Consider the following 16,248-nt stretch of genomic DNA (forward strand, 5'->3'; position numbering starts at 1 on the left):
ACCACACAGAATATTGCCAAAGACAGTTTCCGCTTAAGTTACAATGGATTTGGCTATCAGTGATACTGGACCATTAGCACTTAAGCAAGTCACATCACTACACTACAATGCATTAAAACTCCATTCTATAATGTGGAAGTGGCCGAAAAGGAAAGCTACTAACTCAAAACTGGACTGGTACTAAAAAGTGGCTTAAATGGCACAAGTGAGAGAAAATGACCATAAAGTCAGGGAAGCCTTTGCATGCGTCTGGGTTTCAGGAGTTCTTTAATAGTTGGAACTAAGAGCCCGCAACCCAGGAAAGAAGGCAGTGGCGAAACTCTGCATTCTGATTCAGGTTCAAATCAAACCCACAAGGCAACAAGTTGTCAACAGAGAACACACCTCTGTACAAACCATCCAGTGAGGCGGCAAACGTAACCATCGCCGCTCTCAAACCAAATCCCACCTTGCTCTTTTGCCCCACACCCCTGGATCTCCAAGGCACGAGGGTCCCGGATTCGGCCCGCGAGCTTACAAAAGGGGTGGGTGCTCGCGGCTGGACATGCTCGCCCCCAGCCCCCGCTCCGCGCTGTAATGCGGCGACCCGCTCCGGGCCTCGGAGAAAACCCAGGGCAGAAGAGGGGCCCCGCCTCTCCGCAGGACTCGGGCGGGGAGCAGGGGCGACTAAGCGTCCGAAGGTGGGGACAGGGGGCGGCGCTTTCCAGGAGCCTTTCGAACCTCCAAGCCTTCAGGATTTCCCCCAAGAACGGGGACACCCACGCCCCCTAAAAGACTCGCGTTACACAACTCGTCAGGTAAGGGGCGACAGGGTATCCGGGAACAGACCGCGGCCACCCGAGGTCGCTCCGCTCCCGGCTGCTCCCCCAGGATGCCGCCCGCCGCTCACGCGGCACGGGACAGCGGAGGGGCGGCCGAGCGGGCGGGAAAGCGGAGGACGGCGGAGGGGCTCTCACCGGTACGATGGGCGCTGACAGGAACGGCCGAGCTGCAGCACGCGGCTCGGCGCCTGTGGAGCCGGCAGCTCCTCTCTGGGCGCACGGCGTATCCCTCGCCGCCAGCCGCTGGGGTGTTTTCAAGCAAACTCCGGTGTCAGGCCAGGCGGCGGCGGCGGCGGTGGAACCTGCCCGCATCCCGGACAACCGCACGCCCAGACCGGCCGGCTTGCGCGCGCTAGGAGGGCGGGAGGGCCGGGCGCACGCGCAGCCGACGGGGAAGATGGGCGGGGCGCACGCGTAGCCGACGGGGAGGAAGGATGGAGCTCCCGCGCGGCTGTGCAGGACTCGCCCCAAGTCGCGAAGCGGGCGGAGGCTGCGCGCACCGTGGTTTACTGACGCCGGTGCGGCCGCAGCATAATCGAGCCAGGTCAGTGGGTGTTCGGCTGCTCACGTTCGTGCAATCGCCCTCTCGTACGCCCCAGCGAGTGTCCTCGCCTCCTCCGGAAATTGAGCCGGTGCTCACCCCCACCACCAGATTAAAAGGATTTAGCGGACTAGCGTTTCTTACCTCTCCCCACGTGGTTTCAGGGGTCTCCTCAGACCCTGGGGACCGCGGTAATGCCTACACCTTCTCTGACCTCAAGGAGAATCGACCATAAGAGGCCGAAAGGGAAGTGCTGTGACCACAGCTGGGCTCCTAGACAACGAAGAAATTGCATCTTGTGGCCACACCTCAATAAATTAGATGCCTGAATACTGCAGCGAATAAAACAGCATGCCGATTGATTGACTGATTGATTGATTTAGCCTCTTTGTAATATGCTTACATATAGTCACAAAAATGGTAATGCTAAATTGGCCGCTGATGTGAAAAAACGGAATGTTTTATCTGAGCCAAGGCAGTGTGTCAGATTTAAAACTGATACATCCTGTTGCGAGTTACAATAGAAAAGTAATATTTTTAAATCTTGGTACCATTTACTCTAAGAGCCTGGATCTTGTTTATGGTAGCCGGCAAGGAGTGTAAAATTATTAGAGCTAGCTAGGAAAATAAATTTAAAGCTGTGAGGTTTTTGTTATGTTTTCTCATCATTTGAAACAAAAGTAAGTGGGTGTGGAGGGGGTTGTAAAAGAAATCCGAGATGCACCACATGTGCCTCTTCTCGTTTGCTACTTGGCTGATGTCTATGAACAAGAGACTGCCGTTTTATGTGTCATAGTTTGCCCATTGTGAGCACCAAAAGTAGATTACAGTATATTTAGTAATTTTAAAGCAACTACACCCCAAACCGTCCAATCGGAAAAGTTATCTAAGAACATCTAATATGTAAGAATATTTAACTGTATAGAAATTAAATGCAGCAAGCATACATGAAACTTTATTCAAGTAGCATATTCCTAAATGACTCAATCTGTAATATAAAAAGGTATAGAAATAAGTATGGATGTGTATGCTTGTAGAATTTTAACTCCACATCAGCGATGCACTTTATAAATAACTGCCTAATGTCGGTCAGAGTCTGACAACATAATGATACTCATTTAACTGGGATTCCTGAAATTTCTATAGCCAGTGCCTGGTAGATACTCAATATACAGTTTATTTCAACTTTGGGAGAGTTCCCTATTTGGGAAGGGAAAGGTAAGCATTATAGTCCAGCTGTATCTTCCTCCTTTGTACTGGTTTCCCTACTTCTGTGCCCTTAATAGGGTAAAAGATAAAATGCAACAATATAAGAGATCAAACTTTATAACAAAATTCTATAGGCATAAGAGTTAGAGCCATCAGGGACCTCTCAAAAGTCTGCAGCATTTTACATCTGAAACTATAAATGTCAGGAGAGTAAGATCGATCATGAGGTTTCTGAAATGAGTCCTCCAGAGTTGTAGAATTGTAAATATTAGACATCATCATTTGGCAATCATTAATTTGTTGAGCATCTCTCATGTATCAGATGAGATCATCTGAGGAGTTAATCAAATAATAACTCTCAACAAACTATGAAACAACTGTCCTGTGTCAAAGTAAAAGGTTTACCACAAATAAAACATGGAGCAGAAGTGCAGTAAGATGCACCTGAGCCAAACTTAAGTGAAGGTGGCAACAATATGAAACAGAGAGAAGCAACCCCAGCCTCTCATAATAGAGTCATTTCTGCAGGCCAACCCTTTCACAGGGGCAAATGGTTTCCAACAGTCTTGTGGTCAACTGTAAATGATACATAATTTGGAATGAGAAGAGTTGAGTTCAAAGATGACTATGTGTAAGCCATGTGCCCAACACTTTCTTCTTTTGTGATATGAAGCTTAAATATTCCTGCCAATGAGCCCCCAGACTTGGGGTTTGTTCATATGAAACTTAACCCCACAAAGGATAGATCAAGTCTACTTACAATTTAGGCTTCAGAGTCACCCCCCAAGGGAGCCTCTTTTGTTGCTCAGATGTGGTTTCTCTACAACAAGCAGACTCACCACCCTCCCCCTGTCTACGTGGGACATGACTCCCAGGGGTGTGGACCTTCCTGGCAACATGGGACAGAATTCCTAGAATGAGCTGAGATTCAGCATCAAGGGATTGAGAAAACCTTCTCGACCAAAAGGGGGAAGAGTGAAATGAGACAAAGTATCAATGGCTGAGAGATTCCAAACAGAGTGGACAGGTTAGCCTGGAGGTTTTTCTTAAGCGTTAAATAGGTATCACCTTGTTATTCAAGATGTAATGGAGAGGCTGGAGGGAACTGCCTGAAAATGTAGAGCTGTGTTCCAGTAGCCATGTTTCTTGATGATGGTTGAATAGTGATATAGCTTTCACGATGTGACTGTGTGATTGTGAAAACCTTGTGTCTAATGCTCCTTTTATCTACCTTGTCAACAGACAAGTACAACATATGGAATAAAAATAAATAATGGGGGGAACAAATGTTAAAATAAATTTAGTTTGAAATGCTAGTAATCAATGAAAGTGAGGGGTAAGAGGTATGTTACATACGTATAATCTTTTTTTTCTGTTTTTGCTTTATTTCTTTTTCCGTTGTCTTTTTATTTCTTTTTCTGAATTGATGCAAATGTTCTAAGAAATGAATATGCCAAAAAAAAAAACAGAAAAAGAAAAAAATATTCTTGCCAAATCTAAAACTTTAAAATTTGTTATACCCTTTGATCCTCTTACAGGCATTTATTTGCCTTAAGGAAATAACCAGAGAAGCATGCAAAGATTTAGTTATAAAGATGGTTATCCCAAAGTGGTTTATAGTAAGTGTACAGCAGAAAGCATCTGGGTAAAAACATAGTACAGTAGATTACTAGGAATCATTAAAAATTATTTTGTTCAACAGGGTTCTTCACCTGGAGCCCAGTGGGTTTACTTTATGAAAAGACATGGATTTACCTTGAATAAATGAAGTGAGGGATGAAGACAACTCCTTACTTGAGCAGGCTCCTGTGAGTAGCTGAATTGCTGAAAGTTATAGAATTTTCTAGGGGAGAAGAGGAAGCCAGATTGTAATCACGAAGCATTTCTACATAAGCATTTCTGGTAAATTTCAGGAACGGATCTCAGAAGAAAAGGAAGTGAATCTCCAGATCTCCAGCAAGATACTGTGATTTCTCATTCTAATTATATTTATACGTAAGTTTATGCCTTTCCCCCACCCCCACCCCATCCCCACACCTTTTAGACTGCTTCTCCACAGTGCAAGGAAAAAGAAACTTCTATCATTTTCAGGTCTGGTTCTCAATCCTAGAACCTAGACTAGCGTTCTATTTTAACAAAAATCACAAATATATACTGTACATACTTCCTTTTCCTATTTAATGTTCAGCATTTCCAAAAAACTACCTGAATAACTGATACTCATATCAGCTAATTGTTAATTAGGTAAAAGACAAAAATAAAAAGGCAAAATTAAGTTGATCTTCTCACATTTGAAAAATACCCTGCAATGTCTAGCATATTATTAAAAAGCAAATAAGTCAATGAAATATATGGATTGTATGTCCAATTTTTAGTTTTGAAACAATGATACTATAAAGTACACTAACAGCCTCAAACAATTCTGTAAAGAAAAATGTCATTTTATATACTAAAATTGCTTGAGTCAGGGTAGGGTACGTGCTGTCCACTTCAGTTTTTTTAAATTCTTTAAAGTAATAATGCAAACTAAGAAAAATAAAATTGAAAACAAAAGAATAAACAGTATACCCAAAATTATATATCTGCAAGCCCCACAAAACCTAAATCTTCCTCTGTTAGTTCAGTGATAAATTTGATTTGTGTAGCATAGGTGCTGCTTCTTGGGCATAGTGTACATAGCTTCCATCTGATTTTTTAAAGATGTCCTAATCGAAAAGGACCTAAGAAATATGGTTTAAGAGGAATATCTAATGACGTAAAAACATGACATAGTGTTAGTTGCATTAGCAGATTACGTGCAACATGATCCCAGTTTTATAAAACCATGGTCTTAAATGTATAAAAATATGACTGGAAGGATATGCATTACAGGTTTAATAATAGTTATCACTTGGTGAAATTAGAAGTCATTTAACATTTATTCCTTTGATTATCAATATTTGTTAAATTTTCTACAAAGACATAATATTTCAAGAAAACATTGAAAGCTATATTATTGAAATCCCTCCTAACTAACATTCGAAGTTCTTCAATAGATTAAAAGATATAGTCTATGTGAAAGTATGTTGCACATCATAAAGCACATACAAATGTTAACTATTGTTTTTCTCCAGCTTTAAAACAGTCACAGAACACAGATGGCAATACATTGCATTGGCCTAAAACCAGTGGTGAGTAATGGAAAGCTTCCTTCACACATGATTGCTTCTGTCTGAATCAACATTGTGGATAACACTTTTTAAAACAACAGTTTATGAGAGTATAAAAGATTTGAATTTTTAAAATGACAACTAAAAGCCATCCAAAATTATCTTAGTGTATTTGGTTTCAGGTGACTTATATAAGAAATAAATTTGCATAAATTCTTGACATAGCATTATTTACTATTTTAAAGTGTATTAAATTTGGAGATACTTTCATCCTCTGAGGACTAGACCACACTTGATTCTTGTGATCACAGCAAGATGAAAATTTCCAGACAATAGTCAAATCCATGCAAGACTTTATTTATTTTGCTATTTGTACATCCTTAGGGCTGAGATTTGGAACCTCATAGGAAAAGGCACAGCCATGGTTCACAAGATGGTAGAGAAGATGCTGTGGTGCTGCACCAGTGGAACTTGCTGGAAATTTTTCCTCTGGAACATGCAGGAAATCTACTCCCCTATGGTGCTGGAGAAAGCTGTTTACAGGGAGGTATCTAATCAGAAATGCTGGCCACGGGGTGCTGATAGCCACTGTATATTTCAGGAACCATGTGTTGGAGAAGCTACCCAAAGGGACTTCAGCATTGGTTTGTGCTGTTGGAGGTTAGGCACTCAGCAGAAGTGTTAGCCAGCTCAGCTCAGCCTTATAAGGGTAGGTCTATGTTGTTGAGTTCATGCATATCTCCATCCCTGCCACCATGGCCACTTTGTTCATGGGTCCATTAACCAAACCAACCATGGGATGGCTGGTGAAAGAAACCCACATCTGCAGAAAGCATCATTTCATCCATCTTATTATTGTTATATATATACATGTGTGTGTATATACACACACATATATTTATATTTCTATATATACATCTTATTATAATATATATATATATATATACTACTTCTGGTCATCTTTCATTCCAAAAATGGACAGCCAAATATACTGCTTAACGTTCTGCACACCAGTAGGATTTTCCTTCACCATTGTCTTTCAGGGTCACCCCTGAGTGGGGTGGGAATGCTGTAGCTAACCACTTTTAGGTGATGCCAGCATATTATACAGACTGATCTGTAAACCAGGCTTGATATTTTTCTTCCTCAGTCAACTTATCATATATATGATGTTCCCCAAATATATAAAATTTCTGCAATGCTTTCAGCCTTCCTATAATAGGAATCTTAATTTTCCAAAGGGCTATATACCTGTAGTTCCTATCTCAGAAATTGAAGTCAGACAACAGCATGGTTTTCCATGACCTTTCTTTTGAGTCTCTCAGGTCAAACAACCTTTATTTTATATTATTTGTTTAATGCAAGAAGTTGTGGGTCATTGGGGATTCAATAGGCCAAGTGCTTGATCTTGAGGCTTGCTCTTGTGAAGCTTATTTATGTAGCAGAGAAGATTAGCCTACATATAGTTATACCTAAGAGTTACTTCCAGAGGACTGCTTTTGTTGCTCAGATGTAGCATCACTCTCTCTCTCTCTCTAACCCCAACTCTGTGAGTGAAATCATTACCCTCACGCCTATGTGGGACTTGATATCCAGGGATGAAAGTCTCCTGAGCAGTATGGTGTATGACTCCCAGGGATGAGCCTGGCCCTGGCAGCATGCAACCAACAATGCCATGCTGACCAAAAAGAAGGAAAGAATAGTTTAAAAATAAGGTTGAGTGACTGTATTAGTTTGTAAGCTGCCAGAATGCAATATACCAATATACCAGAATTGGGACAGCTTTTATGAAGGGAATTTAATAAGTTACAAGTTTACAGTTCGAAGCCTATAAAAAAGTCCAAACTAAGGCATCCAGGGAAAGATGCCTTAATTCAAGGAAGGCCAATGGGTCAGGAACACCTCTGTCAGCTGGGTAGTCACGTGGCTGGCAACTACTGGTCTCTTGCCCCTAGGCTCCATTGGTTTCAGCCTCTGTTCCTGTGGGGGTTCCTCACTTTCTTTCTCTGAGGCTGGATTTGATCTTTTGGCTTCTCTTGGTTCTCTCCAGGTTCTAGCTTGCTTCTTGCTTAACATCTCTGTGGCAATGTCTGCTGGACTCCAAGGATCTCCAGATGTCCTCCAAGTGTGGGAATCTACATCAGCCCTGCTGTGATGTTTCTGTCACCTCTGTTGTTTATGTCATTTCTAACTCTCTACAAAACATTTCCTCTTTTAAAGGATTCCAGTAAATTTATCAAGACCCACCGGGAATGGGTGGAGTCACATCTCCATCTAATCAAAGGTCACACCCACTTGTGGGTAGGGGTGTCACATTTCCATGGAGATAATCTAATCAAAAGTTTCTACCCTACAATATTGAATCAGGATTGAAAGAATGGCTCTGTACAAAGAGTGTATAAGTTGGGGGTACAGGGGGGAAAATATTATTGCATGCTATGGGCTATGTTTAACAAGAAAACACCAACTGTTCTGCAACAATACTAGGGTTGTATGACTGGGGGAGAGACAAAGTTAGGATGAGGTTGGATTTCCTATTTGGTGAGGTTGTGTTCATTGGCTCTCTTTCTCTTGGGATAATGAAATTATCTAAAATTGAGAGTGCTGATGGATTGTTTACTTTGGACATTGTGCATGAGGCCCAGTAGATGGAAGTGGCTGAAAGATGCACTGACTGAGAAGTAGATTGGCGAATGATGATGTAAATATATGATCAAACACATTGGTGCTATAAAAAGGAATGAAGTTGTGAGGCGTCCAATGATGTGAGTGAACCTGTGGGACATTTGATGAGGCAAAATAAGCCAGAAACAAAAGATGATCTCATTTAGAAAATACTTATAAGGAAGCATGGGCCTATATTGTAAGCCCTTATACCAGTCACATATTCATCCAGAGTGGTAACTGTTATTTCTTGATTTTGATGGGCTGTTTTATATATGTATAGCCTGGTATTTAGAGGTAAGAATGAAGCTGATCAGGTCAGGATTAAGGTAATTCAGAATACAGGGGTAAGGAAGACATTGTATTTTAAAACTTCACCTATTCGTTGAAACCAAAAGAAGATAGTTTTATTATGTCCAGAACCTAGGTTTTCTGTAGTACGTAATCTAACTCAAACCTGTCTGGATAGCGCATTTAAACAATTGAAACACAGGGAGCCCAGAATAAGAATGAGGACCTTTAATCTATGTAGCTTAATGTAATGCCTGGATACAGTCCGGAGTATATTAAACAGATAATCAAAAAGTACTGGCCAAGTCCCTTGAGGGATGGGAGAAAAAATGTGAAACTATTAAACTTTACCACCGGGGAAACCCTCATACTGTGTAAAACATTAGGGACATCCAAATCAATAGGCCAAGCCCTTGATCTTGAGGCTTGCATTTGTGAAGCTTATGTAGCAAAGAAGCTTATCCTACCTATAAATATGCCTAAAAGTCACCTCTGGAGGACGTCTTTTTTAACTCATATGTGGACTTTCTCACTCTAAGCCCAACTCTGCAAGTGAAACCATTGTCCTTCTCCCCTACATGGGACATGATATCCAGGGTGAAAGTCTCCCTGTCAGTGTGAGAGATGACTCCTAGGGATGAGCCTGGCTCTGGCACCATGGAACCAACCATGCCATCCTGACCAAAAGGGGTAAAAGAGGTGTAGCAAATAAGGTATCCATGGCTGAGAGAGTTCAAATAGAGTCAAGAGGCTACACATGCTTCAGTTAGACATTGCTATTATCATAACCTGCCAACCTCAAACCAAAACCATTCCCGCCAATGCTAAAGAATACCTAGGTCATTATATAAGATTCTAAAAAGGTTGCATGCACTAGGATAACTTTCCAGAAACTACAACCTCCAGATGTGTCCCTGGACCAGATAAGTCTTGAAACCTAGAGGCCAGCCCCTCCAGTACATCACCTAGTTCCATCCCGCATCCCATATTATCAGCAGCCCCTTCCAACATGAAAAAGTTGGAGTGGGCATAGCCCAGATACCCCTAAAGAATGGGAGAGAGATCAAAGAAGATGGTGGAGTTATACAGAGAAGATTGGGTTTGACAAATGAATATGAGGGCTGAATCATTATACTGATATTTCTTTTGGAATCCAGTACCTTAGAGAAGCTAGAAATAAAAGTCTAAAATTATAGAATTATAACCTATACCATCCTCTACAATTAGTTCTCCAACTAATTGTGATGATGTATTTTGAAATTTGTTGCTTTTATGTATATAAGTTCTTTAAAGAGAAAGAGGATTATAACAGAAAAGATAAGATTTAACAAATGAGTATAAAAGAAATGGTTGCCCCCACAAGATTGGATCAGGATTAAAACATGGCTTTTCTGGGACCCATAATATCTTCAAACTGGTACAAATGCCTGAGAGTCACCCCGGAGAACTTCTTTTGTTGTTCAGATGTGGCTTCTCTCTTTAAGCCAGCTCTGCAGGTGAACTCACTGCCCTCCCCCTCCCCCATAAGAGAGATGATTCCCAGGGATGTAAATCTCCCTGACATTTTGGGACAGAAATCCTGGAATTGGTGAGGACCCGGCATCACGGGATTGAGAAAGCCTTCTTGACCAAAAGCGTGAAGAGAGAAATGAGACAAAATAAAGTTTCAATTGCTGAGAAATTTCAGAGTCAAGAGGTTATCCTGGAGGTTATTCTTACACATTATATATATCCCTTTTTAGTTTATGATGTATTGGAGTGACTAGAGGAAACTGCCTGAAACTAGAGCTGTATTCCAGTAGCCTTGATTCTTGAAGATGATTGTATAACTATATAGCTTTCACAGTGTGACTGTGTGATTGTGAAAACCTTGTGTCTGATGCTCCTTTTATCTAAGTTATGAACAGATGTAAAAAAAAAAACCAATAAGGATAAAAATTAAATAAATAATAGGGGGATAAAGAGTAGAAAGTTGGGTAGATTAAAATACTGGTGGTCAATGAGAGGGAGGGGTTAGGGGCATGGGATATATGAGTTTTCTTTTTTTGTGTTTTTCTGGGTTGATGCAGATGTTCTAAAAATGATCATGGTGACAAATACACAACGATGTGATGATATTATGAGCCATTGATTGTATACCATGTATAGACTGTATGTGTGTGAAGATTTCTCAATAAAATAAAAAAAAAGCAGTGCAAGAGTTCACCACATGCCTTTGCTGCATCAGTTGCAATGATCATGTGGGTTTTTTCCCCTACATTGTGTTAATATGGTGTATTATATTGACTGGCCTTTATGTGGAACCACCCTTGCATACCTGGGATAAATTTCACTTGATCTTCATTATCAAAAGTGCAGGAGAAGGTAATCCCCCCTCTTTTAAATATGTCTATTCTCTGATCTTTGGATCATACGTCCTTCAATGGCAGCTAATTACTGATATTAGAAACAGCTACACTTAGAATATCTCATGTTTTGTCAAAAAAAAAAAAAAGCATTTTTCTGTATTTGGGAAAATAGCCATGTCTTTACCATTCTTTCTCTTTGCACTGGAAGGATGACTGTATGATGAACCACTCTACGCCTCAAGTCCCACCAGAATTCTTTGGTGTACCTCCTTTCATGGAAGGACTTACCCCTGCACTTATTAAAAGATGTCTCTACAAATCCTTCGTGTTCCTGTCATGTGTTGCTGCATCTGCTTCACAAACCATCCCATACCTTGCTGGCCTAAAATAATACCATTATTTCTCATAGTTTGGTGGGTTTACTGGATGCAGATAAATGTTCTCATGTGACTGCAGTCAGTCAGATGTGGACTGGGGCTGTATCTTCTGGGGTCTGAACTGGGCTGAACGTCCACAGTGGCTCCCTCACACCGTGGATGTTTGGGGCTGGCTGTCTGCTGAAAGTGCAGCTGGGACTGGAGACCTCAGCAACTATGCACCCTTCTCCATGTGGCTTGGGCTTTTCACAGCATGGAAACTGAGCTGCAAGAGGGAGTGTCCCCACATGATTATGAAAACCTTGTGTCTGATGCTCCTTTTGTCCAGGATATGGACAGATGAGTTAAAATATATATAAGGAAAATAAATAAATAAATAATAATGGGTAAGGAATAAAATAAATTGGTAATTTTATTTTTATTGAAATACTAGTGGTCAATGAGAGGGTGGGGAAAGGGGTACGGGATGTATGAGTTTTTTCTTTTTATGTCTTTCTCTGGAATGATACAAATGTTCTGAAAATGATCGTGTCAATGAATACACTGCTATGTGATGATATTGTGAGCCACTGATTATGTACTGTGCATGGACTGTATGTGTGTGAAGATTTCTCAATAAAAATATAAAAAAAAAAAAAGAGAGAGGGTGGGCCATGGTGGTTCAGCAGGCAAGAATGTTTGCCTGCCATGCCAGAGGACCCGGGTTCTATTCCTGGTGCCTGCCCATGTAAAAAATAAAAAATAAAAAAAGAGGGAATGTCCCGAGAGTGAGCTTTCCTAGAGCTCCACACCAAAGCTGCAAGACATCCTATGACTTAGCCTCAGAGGTCCCAGAACATCACTCCCACATTGGGGGGGATCGGTCATGCAAGGTACTAGAGCTGGTCCAGAGTCAAGAGGGGTAGAAATGAGCTCCCACCTCTTATTGGGAAGAGTAGCAAAGATTCTGTAACCATCTGCAGTCCACCACACATTGTTTTATAAATAAGGAAACTGAGGCCCAGGGAGGTCTTATCCATTGCCACTCAGGCTTTTAATGGTAGATTCTGAACTGATAACTAAATCTAACCCATCCCCACCCACAGCCCAGTAATCCTCACCATTGCCGGTAAAGGAAATGCAGTTGCTTTGTTTGCTGATTAACATGGGCATTATTATAATTAGAAAGAAAAATCCTCCTGTGGGTTGAAATCCCAACTTGTGTTTTAGGAAGTATTCATTGAATTTCACAAAACTTTACCAGGTCCCCCTATTTCAAATATGATAAGAAGACATGGCTGTTCCTAAAATTAGATTACCCACCTGTAATAAATAAGAGCACTAATAACCTCTTGTGGCCCTCAACTCAAAACTAGATCCTGGGTAAACTCCCAAAGTATCTTTGAAAGGTATTTACTGAGCCCCCATATGTTCTGAGTATTTTACAAAATAGACCATAAAGGACTTCTCTACTTTGGGGAGTTTATATTCTATAGATGAAAACAGAATGGGTAAAGCAGTCTTAGAAGGGTAAAGAAGTCTTAGAAAGATCTTACCACATCTTTCCCAGACACCCCAGCATCAACCAAAAGCAATAGAAATGATGATTTCTGCCCAAGTGTCCTCCTAGCAATCTGTATGGTAGAGACTGTAAGATGTCCCAAAATCCAGTTATCAATTTTCTGCAAGTTTTTCTGGTTATATAGCCATTATCATAAAGACTGCAATTCTCAGCTTCTCAGGCAGCTAAACTGGCCCTGGCACCACATTGGGACCAGTGGATTTTCTTTGAGGTGATGGGTACAATGTCTGAGTCATGAATTTAAAGGGAAAGAGCATGCTCTCCAATTCTCTTTTGCCCCTACTGCTGGCTGGAATGTGTATGTTCTGGTAAGAGCTACAGCAGCCATTTTAGATCCAGAAGATGGAAGCCTGCTGTGAATGGCAGAGTATAGTAGTCACTGGTGCTGCTGGCCAGTATTTAGTTCTCATTTCCCTCCTGGCCCACCTGTAGTATTTCACATCCTGGCTCCCTTTTAGTGAGATGGGGCCAGATAACTAGTTCTGTTGATTGCATTGTGTGTGTCACTTCCAGCCTGAGCATTTAGTTGCTGATATGAGTCCTCTACTATGACCACTAGAAGTATTCCAGATAGTGGCTAGTCAATCAGCCTGAGTTTCAGATGAGGACAGCACCCCTTCATTGATCCTTAGAGGACAGGTAGCAAAAGGGAGAAAGAAATTGTTGTTTTTTCAAGCCACTGAGATTTGGGGACTGTTTATTATTGCAGCATAATCTAGCCTTTCCTGACTAAAACACCAAGCAACAAGATGAAAAGATCCTGGGTCCCTGAAATCATATCATCACCATCCCTACTAAATTGCTTACATTGGTGAGAGTAAAACAATCTTTATCTTTCTTAAAGCCTCTGTTATTTTAGTGGTTTAGCAGTCAAATCATTTCCTTACAAATAGAATCATCTATAAAAGATCACATTTTGGAAGTTTGGACGTCCAGTGATTTAAAATTTTCTTTAAAAATGATATTGGCAAAGTGAACTTTGTGTTCTAAACACATTTGAATGTCCGAGTTTAAACACATTGGGTTTAATCCCATAGGAAAACTCTGAAAGCTAGCAACAAACACTCCAGTTATCCCTCTCAAGGTGGCAAAGGAGCTGGGGTATTTAGTCACCCCCTCCTAACAGTCACTAGTTGAGTGATGTCTGGGGGGCATTCATTTTTCAGCACTTCCAAACTGATATATTTGTAGCAAAAGCAGTTTGGAAGACAAAGAAAGAGCTCATGTGAAGCAGTGCAAGTCCAGGCATTGTTGAAAGTTGAAGCAGTAAAGGCAAGATGATACAGATGGGGCATTTGTTCCACATCTCCAACTCCTATGTTTATCCTGTGTGAGGGTACTGATGGGGAGGGCATCTCAATCAAGCTGGCCCAGCAGTGTCTGAGTAGAAGCCTTATGTAATCAGCCCCTGCTTCCCTCTACAACCTTTTCCTTTACTCCTTACGCATTCTGCACTAACTAGACTGAGCACTTGTAGGAGTCTTCAAAATGCTGTGCCCTGACTCTCCTCCAGAATTTTGCAAATTCTATTTCTATTCATACTCCTCTTGCCTGGAATCAAGTTTGAAGTTCATCCTATACGTCACCAACTTAACTTCTTCAGAAAGACTTCCCTAACCTTTCAAGTCCACTGAAATGTCCATCCTCTGAGCTCCCTTTGGGTCTCCCAGGGTCCACCCAAGCCTGGTTGGCCATCGTTCATTAACCCTTATCCCCTATTTGCCTACACCAGTGGCCTAAGACTGCCACTTGGCCATCAGGTGAAGCAAGCAAGTCTGGATATAAACGTTAACTGTAGATAGGAGCCTCGTTCTTATAAGAACAGGCACTTTTCCTGCTTCTTCTCAACACCTGTTTGAATCACTCTGTTCTCAAGCTGCCCTGAAGCACCATGATTGGTCATTTCTGAGACTCTTTCATAAAACAAAATCACTGAACTGCAGCTGCTATATGAACAGTGAATAGAAGAGAGGAGGAAGCTGGGTCTGTTTCTAGATTTTATATGACAGTAGAGAACTGATAATCCCTCACCCCCATCCACTCTCCCACTCTTGCCCAAAACTGAACCCATACTCCCCCTGAAAGGAATGTGCAGGTGTGAATTCCTGTTCTGAAAGCAGAGTCTTGTCTCTCCCACTCGGTGCCTGCCTCTCTTCCTTCTGCCTCAAGAGTTTCCTAAAAAGTAATAATTTCCCCCTAAAGTGATCATCAACTGTCTCCAGTCTCCCCATTTTAAACAAATAAAGGAGAAAATCAGACAAGAGAACAAAAGTGAAATAACATTAGAGAACAGGATTCTCACTAAGAGGCCAGTGGGTGTCCCAAAGGCTCCCAGGCATCCAGTTGCCTCGAGCATAAATACCAGAGCAGGTTGCTCTGGGAGTTACTGGCCAAGAGCAGTGACCTTCTTCTATTAGGCAAATTACAAGCTAAAATGAAAAACCTGCCCCCAGATTCCCAAACCAGTGCATTTACTATGTCACTTACCCACCAATAAAGCCACCATTTCATGAGGAAAGGCAAGCCATGACTCCCAAAGGGAGCAGGAAAAAAATTACAATTATACTCTTTCTCTCCCTTCCCCACATACTGCCATGACTTTATTTCTTCTGTGTTCTCTTCTTCACTTAAAGGCATTAGGTTAGAAGGGCTTGAGGTGGAGAGGTGTCTTTTTAACATTTATTCTATAGTAAAAAATGTGGGACATAAAATGCATGCTTGGAAAAGACAAAGGAGAGAAGAGAACAAATATTTATTTAATACCTACTATGTAGTATGCACTGCAGTAGTAGATTTCATTCATTATTTTTTCATTACCCACAACAATCTTCTGAGGTAGGCAGTACCTGATTTTACATATGAGATGATTGAAAATCAGAAAGGTTTAGAAACTTGCCCAAGATCACACAGTAGAGTCAGGAAATCCTGATTAGGATCACTTTAATATGGCTGGCCTTTTGCTGTTCTGTGAGCAAGTCCATCCCCTATCAGGAGACAGTCCCTCCTCCTCTACCATTAGCTCATGCACTTTGATTAAGTCTGTTGGCTTGCAGGAGCTTTCACATCTGTTTGACAAGTCACAGGAGACAATGCAGCCCTGGGCACAGTTCAAGTTGCAAAGCCTTCTGGATTGAGGGACTTAAAACTCAACTTTTTTTCAAACAATCCCAACTCTGAAAGAAACAAATAAAAACAAGAATTCCTCAGCTGTAGTGTGATTGGAATATTTGGACACTCTTGCCAGCATGTAACATAATTTTCCTTCCAGACTCTAATGTTAAAAATAG

General features: G+C 41.4%; 1 protein-coding gene and 1 long non-coding RNA gene across 5 annotated transcripts in view; one reads left to right on the forward strand and one right to left on the reverse strand.

Moving 5' to 3' along the window:
• The window catches only part of LOC143673721 (cytosolic carboxypeptidase 1-like), a 111,866-nt gene extending 107,358 nt beyond the window's left edge, over window positions 1–4,508 (reverse strand). For 3 of the 4 annotated variants that reach the window (XR_013170541.1, XM_077148600.1, XM_077148599.1), the window contains exons 1-2: window positions 4,327–4,508; window positions 1,507–1,635 (exon numbers count right to left, since the gene is read on the reverse strand). The gene's annotated coding sequence lies outside the window, so the exon portion shown is untranslated. Of the gene's footprint in view, window positions 1–956; window positions 1,149–1,506; window positions 1,636–4,326 lie in introns of those variants that run through there. The other variant, XM_077148601.1, reaches the window with a different exon arrangement.
• LOC143673723 (uncharacterized) lies at window positions 4,207–6,571 on the forward strand. The gene is made up of 4 exons (XR_013170543.1): window positions 4,207–4,379; window positions 4,485–4,566; window positions 5,685–5,741; window positions 6,105–6,571. It is a non-coding gene; the product is annotated as an uncharacterized LOC143673723 (long non-coding RNA).
• The last annotated feature ends 9,677 nt before the right edge of the window (window positions 6,572–16,248 follow it).

The sequence above is a fragment of the Tamandua tetradactyla genome, chromosome 2 (genome assembly GCF_023851605.1).
Source record: "Tamandua tetradactyla isolate mTamTet1 chromosome 2, mTamTet1.pri, whole genome shotgun sequence".
NCBI classification, from domain to species: domain Eukaryota; kingdom Metazoa; phylum Chordata; class Mammalia; order Pilosa; family Myrmecophagidae; genus Tamandua; species Tamandua tetradactyla.